The 9,765-nt window shown below is 38.6% G+C and overlaps 1 long non-coding RNA gene, 1 other non-coding gene and 1 pseudogene across 2 annotated transcripts in view; 2 read left to right on the plus strand and 1 right to left on the minus strand.

The window, feature by feature from the left end:
• Positions 1–5,617, plus strand: part of LOC127493600 (uncharacterized) — a 108,788-nt gene extending 103,171 nt beyond the window's left edge. Inside the window, exon 2 of the long non-coding RNA XR_011390658.2 lies at positions 5,458–5,617. This is a non-coding gene — a long non-coding RNA (uncharacterized LOC127493600). The remainder of the gene's footprint in view (positions 1–5,457) is intronic.
• On the minus strand, positions 5,061–5,396 carry LOC149125661 (protein kish-A-like; annotated as a pseudogene).
• On the plus strand, positions 5,243–5,349 carry LOC127493875 (small nucleolar RNA U13). Its single transcript, XR_007924412.3, has one exon. It is a non-coding gene; the product is annotated as a small nucleolar RNA U13 (small nucleolar RNA).
• Positions 5,618–9,765: the final 4,148 nt, after the last annotated feature.

Below are 9,765 nucleotides of genomic sequence, written 5' to 3' on the forward strand. Positions count from 1 at the left end.
GAGCTCCAGGTCTCTTCCTAGACTTGCAGTCCAGTGCTACTTTAACCATAATATTCTGCTTCTTAGAACATTTACTATAAACTGAGACATATGATGATAAAAGAGTCATGGTTTATTTAGGAGTGACTGCAGTCAGTCCACTTTGGCTGGCCAGATAAATGACAACATCAATTTAGAAACGAAATCAAACAAGTATTAATAATTTGAGTTTATATTGTATCTACTGCTTTAAATGAGTTCAGTAATATACAGTTAAACATCCTGAGTATTGGAAATGAAGAATACATCTTTTGAGGTTTTGTGGGGGAAATTTCATCCTGGGGTTACTGATAACAAAGAAATTTGTAGGCATTTCTCTGCTTCATTTTTCTCTCCCCTCTACTACTTTTGCTTTCAGGATAGGCAAAAGCCCCTCCCATTTCTCCTTGACTTCACAAAGCAAAAATGCAAGGTTTTACAGGATGCTTTATCTAAAGCCTAATTTAGTGCTCGTATTAATTCTGATGTGTCTTATATGGAATGTTACACTTTATAGGGTTCTTTCATATGCATTACATCTATTGATTTTGATAATACCCTACTTGGTAAATAAAGCAGACATTTATTCTTTTTTTCTCATACTGTAAGGATTTATAATTTCCAAATCACAGGGAAAAGAACTGGAATCATTTACTAATTTTGCTTCCTGGTGTGTGCCTTAGAGGTACCTCATTAAAAATTGGTATAGTCCACAACAAACATTTGCAGAATGTAATACTGTAATAACAGTAGTGAGAGTGAGTGTTACATGTTATTAAACTCTTTGAATATTAAATGGTTATATCTCAAATGTTTTTAGAACATTGGTCCAATAACATAAAAATTATAAATGAGCTTTCAATTCATCTTAAGGATCTAGAAAATCTGCGGCAAACCAGACCCAAATCTAGTAGAAGAGAAATAATTAAAATCAGAGAAGAAATCAATAGCATTGAATCAAAAAACAAATACAAAAAATCATCCAAATGAGGAGCTCGTTTTTGAAAAAATAAACAAAATTGACACCCCATTTGCCCAACTAACAAAAAAAAAAAACAAAAAAAAGAGAAAAGACCCAAATCAATAAAATCAGAGATGAAAAAAGAAACGTTAACAACAGACACTACAGAAATAAAAAGAATCATCAGAAATTACTACAAGGACTTGTATGCTAGCAAACAGGGAAATCTATCAGAAATGGATAGATTCCTGGACACATGCAACCTACCTAAATTGAACCAGGAAGACAGAAAACCTAAACAGACCCATAACTGAGACAGACATTGAAACAGTAATAAAGGCCCTCCCAACAAAGAAAAGCCCAGGACCAGATGGATTCACTGCTGAATTCTACCAGACATTTAAAGAAGAACTAACTCCAATTCTCCTCAAACTATTCAGAGCAATCAAAAAAGATGAATCCTCCCAAATTCTTTCTATGAAGCCAGCATCACCTTAATTCCTAAGCCAGAAAAAGATGCAGCAATGAAAGAGAATTACAGACCAATATCCCTGATGAACATTCATGCAAAAATCCTCAATAAAATTCTGGCCAATAGAATGCAGCAACACATCAGAAAAATCATCCACTCAGACCAAGTGGGATTTATCCCTGGTATGCAGGGATGGTACAATGTTCCCAAAACAATCAATGTGATACACCACATTAACAGACTGCAGAAGAAAAACCATATGATTATCTCAATAGACGCAGAGAAAAATACAACACCCTTTCATGATGAAAACTCTAAGCAAACTGGGTATGGAAGGAACATTCCTCAATACAACCAAAGCAATTTATGAAAAACCCACAGCCAACATCCTATTGAATGGGGAAAAGTTGGAAGCATTTCCACTGAGATCTGGTACCAGACAGGGATGCCCACTCTCACCACTACTATTCAACATAGTTCTGGAAGTTTTAGCCAGAGCTAATAAGCAAGAAAAAGAAATTAAAGGGATACAAATTGGGAAGGAAGAACTGAAACTATCCCTCTTTGCAGATGATAGGATTCTTTACCTAGGGGACCCAAAGAACTCTACTAAGAGACTACTGGAACTCATAGAAGAGTTTGGCAAAGTAGCAGGATATAAAATCAATGCAAAAAAATCAACAGCCTTTGTATACACAGGCAATGCCATGGCTGATGAAGAACTTCTAAGATCAATCCCATTCACAAAAACTACAAAAATAATCAAATACCTTGGAATAAACTTAACCAAGGATGTTAAAGATCTCTACGATAAAAAATACAAAACCTTAAAGAAAGAAATAGAAGAGGATACCAAAAAATGGAAAAATCTTCTATGCTCATGGATTGGAAGAATCAATCTCATCAAAATGTCCATTCTCCCAAAAGGAATTTATAGATTCAATGCAATACCATCAAAATACCGAAGACATTCTTCTCAGATCTGGAAAAAATGATGCTGAAATTCATATGGAGATGCAGGAGACCTCGAATAGCTAAAGCAATTTTGTACAACAAAAACAAAGCCGGAGGCATCACAATACCAGATTTCAGGACATACTACAGGGCAGTTGTTATTAAAACAGCATGGTACTGGTACAGAAACAGATGGATAGACCAATGGAACAGAATTGAAACACCAGAAGTCAACCCAAACATCTACAGCCAACTTATATTTGATCAAGGATCCAACCGATCCCTGGTTAAGGACAGTCTATTCAATAAATGGTGCTGAGAAAATTGGATTTCCACGTGCAGAATCATGAAGCAAGACCCCTACCCCCCTACCATTCACCTTACACAAAAATCCACTCAACATGGATTAAAGGCTTAAATCTATGACCCGACACCATCAAATTATTAGAGAGTATTGGAGAAACCCTGAAAGATATAGGTACCAGCAAAGACTTCTTGGAAAAGACCCCAGAAGCACAGGCAGTCAAAGCCAAAATTAACATTTGGGATTGCATCAATTGAGAAGTTTCTGTACTTCAAAAGAAACAGTCAGGAAAGTGAAGAGACAACTGACAGAATGGGAAAAAATATTTGCAGACTATGCAAGAGATAAAGGGTTGATAACCAGAATCTACAAAGAAATCAAGAAACTCCACAACAGCAAAACAAACAACCTACTTAACAGATAGGCCAAGGACCTCAATAGGCATTTTTCAAAAGAGGAAATCCAAATGGCCAACAGAAACATGAAAAAATGTTCAAGATCACTAGCAATCAGGGAAATGCAAATCAAAACCACAATGAGGTTCCACTTCACCCCAGTTAGAATGGCTCACATTCAGAAATCTACCAACAACAGGTGCTGGAGAGGATGTGGGGAAAAAGGACACTAACCCACTGTTGGTGGGAATGCAAACTGGTTAAGCCACTATGGAAGTCAGTCTGGAGATTCCTCAGAAACCTGAATATATCCCTACCATACAACCCAGCCATCTCACTCCTTGGAATTTACCCAAACGAAATGAAATTGGCAAACAAACAAGCTGTCTGCACATTAATGTTTATTGCAGCTCAATTCACAATAGCTAAGACCTGGAACCAACCCAAATGCCCATCAACAGTAGACTGGAGAAAGAAATTATGGGACATGTACTCTATAGAATACAGCAGTCAAAAACCATGAAACCCGGTCATTTGCAACAAGATGGAGGAATCTGGAAAACATCATGCTGAGTGAATTAAGCCAGTCCCAAAGGGACAAATATCATATGTTCTCCCTGATTGGCGACAACTAACTGAGCACCAAAGGGGAAACCTGTTGAAGTGAAATGGACACTATGAGAAACAGTGACTTGATCAGCTCTTGTCCTGACTGTTGATGTACAATGTAATACTTTATCCATTTTAGTATTTTTTTCTTCTAGTACTATTGGTTGAACTCTGCAATTAACACACAATTATTCTTAGGTGTTTAAATTTTAACTGAAAAGTGATCCCTGTTAAACATAAGAGTGGGAATAAGAGAGGGAGGAGATGTACAGTTTGGTACATGCTCAATCAGACTTGCCCCCAATGGTGGAGTTAGAAAGGTGCCAGGGGATTCCAATACAATCTCATCAAGGTGGCATGTAGCAATGCCATCTCACTAGTCCAAGTCATCAATTTCAGTTCACAATTGATCACACTGATAGCTCTGAGAGTCAAAGGGATCACACAAACAAGACTAGTGTCTGAGATTACTAACTGACAGAATAAAAAAGAGAGAAAAAGATCCATCATGGGAAGTGGGGTACAAAGCAGACTCATAGAATGGCAGATGTCCTAAATAGCACTCTGGCCTCAGAATCAGCCCTTAAGGCATTTGTATCTGACTGAAGAACCCATGAGAGTATTTTAGGCATAGAACGCCAAGACACCTGGAATAAAAGAAAAGACCTAAATGGAAGATCTCTGCGAGTGAGATCCCAGTGGAAAGAACGAGGCCATCAAAGAAGGAGGTACCTTTCTCTGAAGGGAGGAGAGAACTTCCACTTTGGCTATGACCCCGTCTGAATAAGATCGAAGTCAGTGAACTCAAGAGGCTTTGATAGCTTTGGCAACTCATGACTAGAGCCTAGGGAGATTACTGATGCCATAAACAAGAGTGTCAAATTGTTAAGTCAACAACAGGAGTCACTGTGTACTTACTCCTCATGTGGGATCTGTCCTTAGTGTGTTGTCCAATGTGAATTAATGCTATAACTAGTACTGAAACAGTATTTTACACTTTGTGTTTCTGTGTGGGTGCAAACTGATGAAATCTTTACTTAATATATACTAAATCAACCTTTTGTATATAAAGATAATTAAAATGAATCTTGATGTGAATGGAATGGAAGAGGAGCTGGAGATGGTAGGGTTTCGAGTGGGAGGGAAATTGTGGGCGGGGGGGAAGCCATTGTAATGCATAAACTGTACTTTGGAAATTTATATTTACTAAATAAAAAAATTTAACTAAAAAACAATCTGGAAATTTATCTCATTTAGTGTTTGGAGCTTCCATCATTACATTTTCAGGTAAGTCTTTGTTCATACTGAAATCTGATTATAATTCAATTCTGGCCTTTCTCCAAGCTACTATATGAAGAAGATGCTGAAGGCCATCACAACACAGCACAATACACCATAAGGATGCTTCCATCCATTAATTCTGGTGAACATCTAAAATATACCAAGCAGTTTAGTTTTATTTCTGTCCAGCAGACTGGATGCCAAGGATTGGAAATAAGCACAGGAACATATAAGCAGAAAGATTACAGATCCTTTTTGTGGTTTATAAGCTTGATGATTGGGTGTATACACCTTTGTATGTGATATATTCCTCCTTCTAAACCTTGTTACAGATTGGCACATGACCTGTCCAATGTGAAAAAAAAATATCGCAGTCAACAGACTCTGAAAATTGAACATGATAGATACAGTGAGGTTGACAGTGCCCCAGCCACATCCCATATACTATTTATTCTTATTTTAGGAATGAAGAAATTGAGATTCAAGGAAACTGAAAGTCTTCCCCTTGTCACACAGCTGTCTGGAGTGGGATCAGGTTTTAAGCCCATCATCTTTTCTTCCTTTTTCCGCTAAAAGAGGAAACCTGAAAATTCAACAGAGCTAAGAGAAGAGAGTGCAATAAATATAATTTGAAAATGCAAGGTAAGATGATTTTTATAGTTTCAGCAACAGTGAAATCCTTCAGGACAACTTGAATCTGTTTTTAGAACTACCTTTAACCTTGTTTTTTTGGACAGTCTGTTTACCTAGTCTAAGTAGCTATTCTGAGTTCTATTGTATAGAACAATCTGGTTTTATTTACTTGTGTTCATAATTTCTCTTAGAAAAGGTAAAGGGGATAAATTGGTCTTATGACAGCTCCAGGTTTTTGATGGATCCAGAAATTGTTTTCTGAATCTGTCAAGTACTCTCAGTGACTGAGATTTTTGGCTATAGATGCTTTTGGCAGTTCACTCAAGTGCAACCATCTTACTTTTTTTTCCTTTGCTTGTTTTTGACAACTTAAGGCCTAACTTAAAGAGGCCTGAATGTTTAAGAGTGCCAAGAATGAAAACAAAAAATGGCATCTCTTCACACTTCAGAAACACACCATATCTGTTTTCCCATTTTCTCTTTTTTGCTTGCTTCATTGTATATATTTATAGAATAAAATGTTTGTGTACATATAAATTGTGAAATTATTACCAATGAACCAAATGAACATATCTTTGATCACATATAGTTATCACATTTTTGTGTATGGTGAGAAAATTTAAGATTTTTTTAAAGATTTATTTATTTATTTGAAATTCAAGTTACACAGAGAGAGAGACGGAGAGGCAGAGAGAGAAAGAGAGAGAGAGATCGAGAGAAAGGATGAGAGAGAGGTCTTACATTCACTGGTTCACTCCACAATTGGTTGCAGTGGTAGAGCTGTGCTGATCCGAAGCCAGGAGCCAGGAGCTTCTTCCAGGTCTCCCAGGAGGGTGCAGGGACCCAAGGACTTGGACCATCTTCTGTTGTTTTCCTAAGCAATAGCAGAGAGCTAGATTGGAAGCAGAGCAACTGGGACCCGAACCGGTGGCCATGTGGGGTGCTGGCATTGCAGGCGATGGCTTTACCCACTATGTCACAGCGCTGGCCCAGATTTAAGATCTTAAGATATACTCTTTTAGCTAATATCAAGTATACAACATAGTATTATTAAATATAATCATGTTGTACATTAAATCTCTGGAAAATATTAATCCTGAATGCTAAACAGCATCTCATAATTTTTTCCTATCCCTCATCCTCTGGAGGTCACCATTCTCTACTCTGTTTCTGTGAGTCTGACATTATTAGATTAAACATATGAGATCATGCAGTATTTGTCTTTCTATACTTGGATTATCTTATTTAGCATCATGTCCTCTATTATCTGTTGCAAATGACAATATTTCCTTCTTTTTTTTTTCTTTTCTTTTTTTAACTTTTATTTAGTAAATATAAATTTCCAAAGTACAGTTTATGCATTACAATGGTTCCTCCCCATAACTTCCCTCCCACCCGCAACCCTCCCCTCTCCAGCTCCCTCTCCCATTTCATTCACATCAAATTTCATTTTCAATTATCTTTATATACAGAAGATCAATTTAGTATATATTAAGTAAATAATTCATCAGTTTGCACCCACACAGAACATAAAGTGTAAAATACTGTTTGAGTACTAGTTATAGCATTACTTCACATTGGATAACACATTTTTTTTAATTTTTTTAAACTTTTATTTAATGAATATAAATTTCCAAAGTACAGAATATGGATTGCAATGGCTTCCCCCCCATAATGTCCCTCCAACCCGCAACCCTCCCCTTATCCACTCCCTCTCCCCTTCCATTCACATCATGATTCATTTTCGATTATCTTTATATACAGAAGATCAGTTTAGCATACATTAAGTAAAGATTTCAGCAGTTTTCTCCCACACAGAAACATAAAGTGAAAAATACTGTTTGAGTACTAGTTATAGCATTAAATCTCAATGTACAGCACACTAAGGACAAAGATCCTACATGAGGAGTAAGTGCACAGTGACTCCTGTTGTTGACTTAACAAATTGACACTCTTGTTTATGGCATCAGTAATCACCCTAGGCTCTTGTCAAGAGCTGCCAAGGCTATGGAAGCCCCCTGAGTTCACTGACTCTGATCATATTTAGACAAGGCCATGGTCAAATTGAAAGTTCTCTCCTCCCATCAGAGAAAGGTACCTCCTTCTTTCATGACCCATTCTTTCCACTGGGATCTCACTCGTGGAAATCTTTCATTTAGGTTTTTTTTCCCCCAGAGTGTCTTGGCTTTCCATGCCTGAAATACTCTCATGGGCATTTCAGCTGGATCCGCATGCCTTAAGGGCTGATTCTGAGGCCAGAGTGCTGTTAGGACATTTGCCATTCTTTGGGTCTGCTGTGTATCTCACTTCCCATGTTGGATCATTCTCTCCCTTTATTATTCTATCAGCTAGTATTTGCAGACACTATTCTTGTTTATGTGCTCCCTTTGACTCTTAGTCCTATCATTATGATCAATTGTGAACAGAAATTGATCACTTGGACTAGTGAGATGACATTGGTACATGCCACCTCGATGGGATTGAATTCGAATCCCCTGGTATGTTTCTAAGTCTACCGTTTGAGGTAAGTCAGCTTGAGCATGTCCCAAATTGCACATCTCTTCCCTCTCTTATTCCCACTCTTATATTTAACAGTGATCACTTTTCAGTTAAGTTTCAGCACTTAAGAAGAATTGTGTATTGATTACAGTATTCAACCAAAAGTATTAAGTAGAACAAACAAAAAAAATACTAAGAGGGATAACATATTAAGCTGCTCATCAACAGTCAGGGTGAGGGCTGATCAAGTCACCATTTCTCATAGTGTTCATTTCACTTTAACAGGTTTCCTTTTTGGTGCTCAGTTAGTTGTCACCTATCAAGGAGAACAAGTGGTATTTGTCCCTTTGGGATTGGCTTATTTCACTCAACATAATGTTTTCCAAATTCCTAACAGGGATCACTTTTCAGTTAAAATTTAAACACCTAAGAATAATTGTGTGTTAATTACAGAGTTCATCCAATGGTACTAGAACCAAAAAAATACTAAAATGGATAAAGTATTACATTGTACATCAACCGTCAGGACAAGAGCTGATCAAGTCACTGTTTCTCATAGTGTCCATTTCACTTCAACAAGTTTCCCCTTTGGTGCTCAGTTAGTTGTTGCCAATCAGGGAGAACATATGATATTTGTCCCTTTGGGACTGGCTTAATTCACTCAGCATGATGTTTTCCAGATTCCTCCATCTTGTTGCAAATGACCGGGTTTCATGGTTTTTGACTGCTGTATAGTATTCTATAGAGTACATGTCCCATAATTTCTTTCTCCAGTCTACTGTTGATGGGCATTTGGGTTGGTTCCAGGTCTTAGCTATTGTGAATTGAGCTGCAATAAACATTAATGTGCAGACTGCTTTTTTGTTTGCCAATTTCATTTCCTTTGGGTAAATTCCAAGGAGTGGGATGGCTGGGTTGAATGGTAGGGATATATTCAGGTTTCTGAGGAATCTCCAGACTGACTTCCATAGTGGCTTAACCAGTTTGCATTCCCACCAACAGTGGGTTAGTGTCCTATTTCCCCACATCCTCTCCAGCATCTATTGTTGGTAGATGTCGCTCCCCCTCTTCATGGAGGAACGACACTGAACCCTGCCTAGGCTTCATATCCGAGTCACGGCACCATTATGTCGCTCCCCCTCTTCGTGGAGGAACGACACAGGACCCTGCGCTGTTCTTTTGTCTGCTTGGCCCTTCCCGGGTTTGCTGCTGGTTCTTCCCGGGTTGGCTACCGTCCCTTCCACCTCCGTGGAAGGGCGGTTCCCCCTGCCACTTTCCCCACTTCCGCGGGGGAGCGGCACACCGCCGGCCGGCTCTCTTGGGGGCTGCTCAGGTGTTCCTCAGGTGTTCTCCTTAGATGTTCCTCGTGCATGTTGTCTCTCTCCTCCTTTATAGTCCTCTTCCACCAATCCCAACTCTGCTACCCACACGCCGAGTACGCTGCTCTCCTCCAATCAGGAGCAGGTCCTGCTGTTTATTGGTTGAACTGGAGGCAGCTGTGTAGAAGCTGTTTCCTCCTCTCCCAGCGCCATATTGTGGGAGAGCAGATGCATAGAATAAGTCTTAATTCCAGTAACTTAGTCTAGTCCAAGTTGCTCCCCACAGGTAGATTTCTGAATGTGAGCCATTCTAACTGGGG

The sequence above is a fragment of the Oryctolagus cuniculus genome, chromosome 7 (assembly GCF_051225735.1).
Source record: "Oryctolagus cuniculus isolate XC-2025 breed Fujian yellow rabbit chromosome 7, ASM5122573v1, whole genome shotgun sequence".
NCBI classification, from domain to species: Eukaryota; Metazoa; Chordata; class Mammalia; order Lagomorpha; family Leporidae; genus Oryctolagus; species Oryctolagus cuniculus.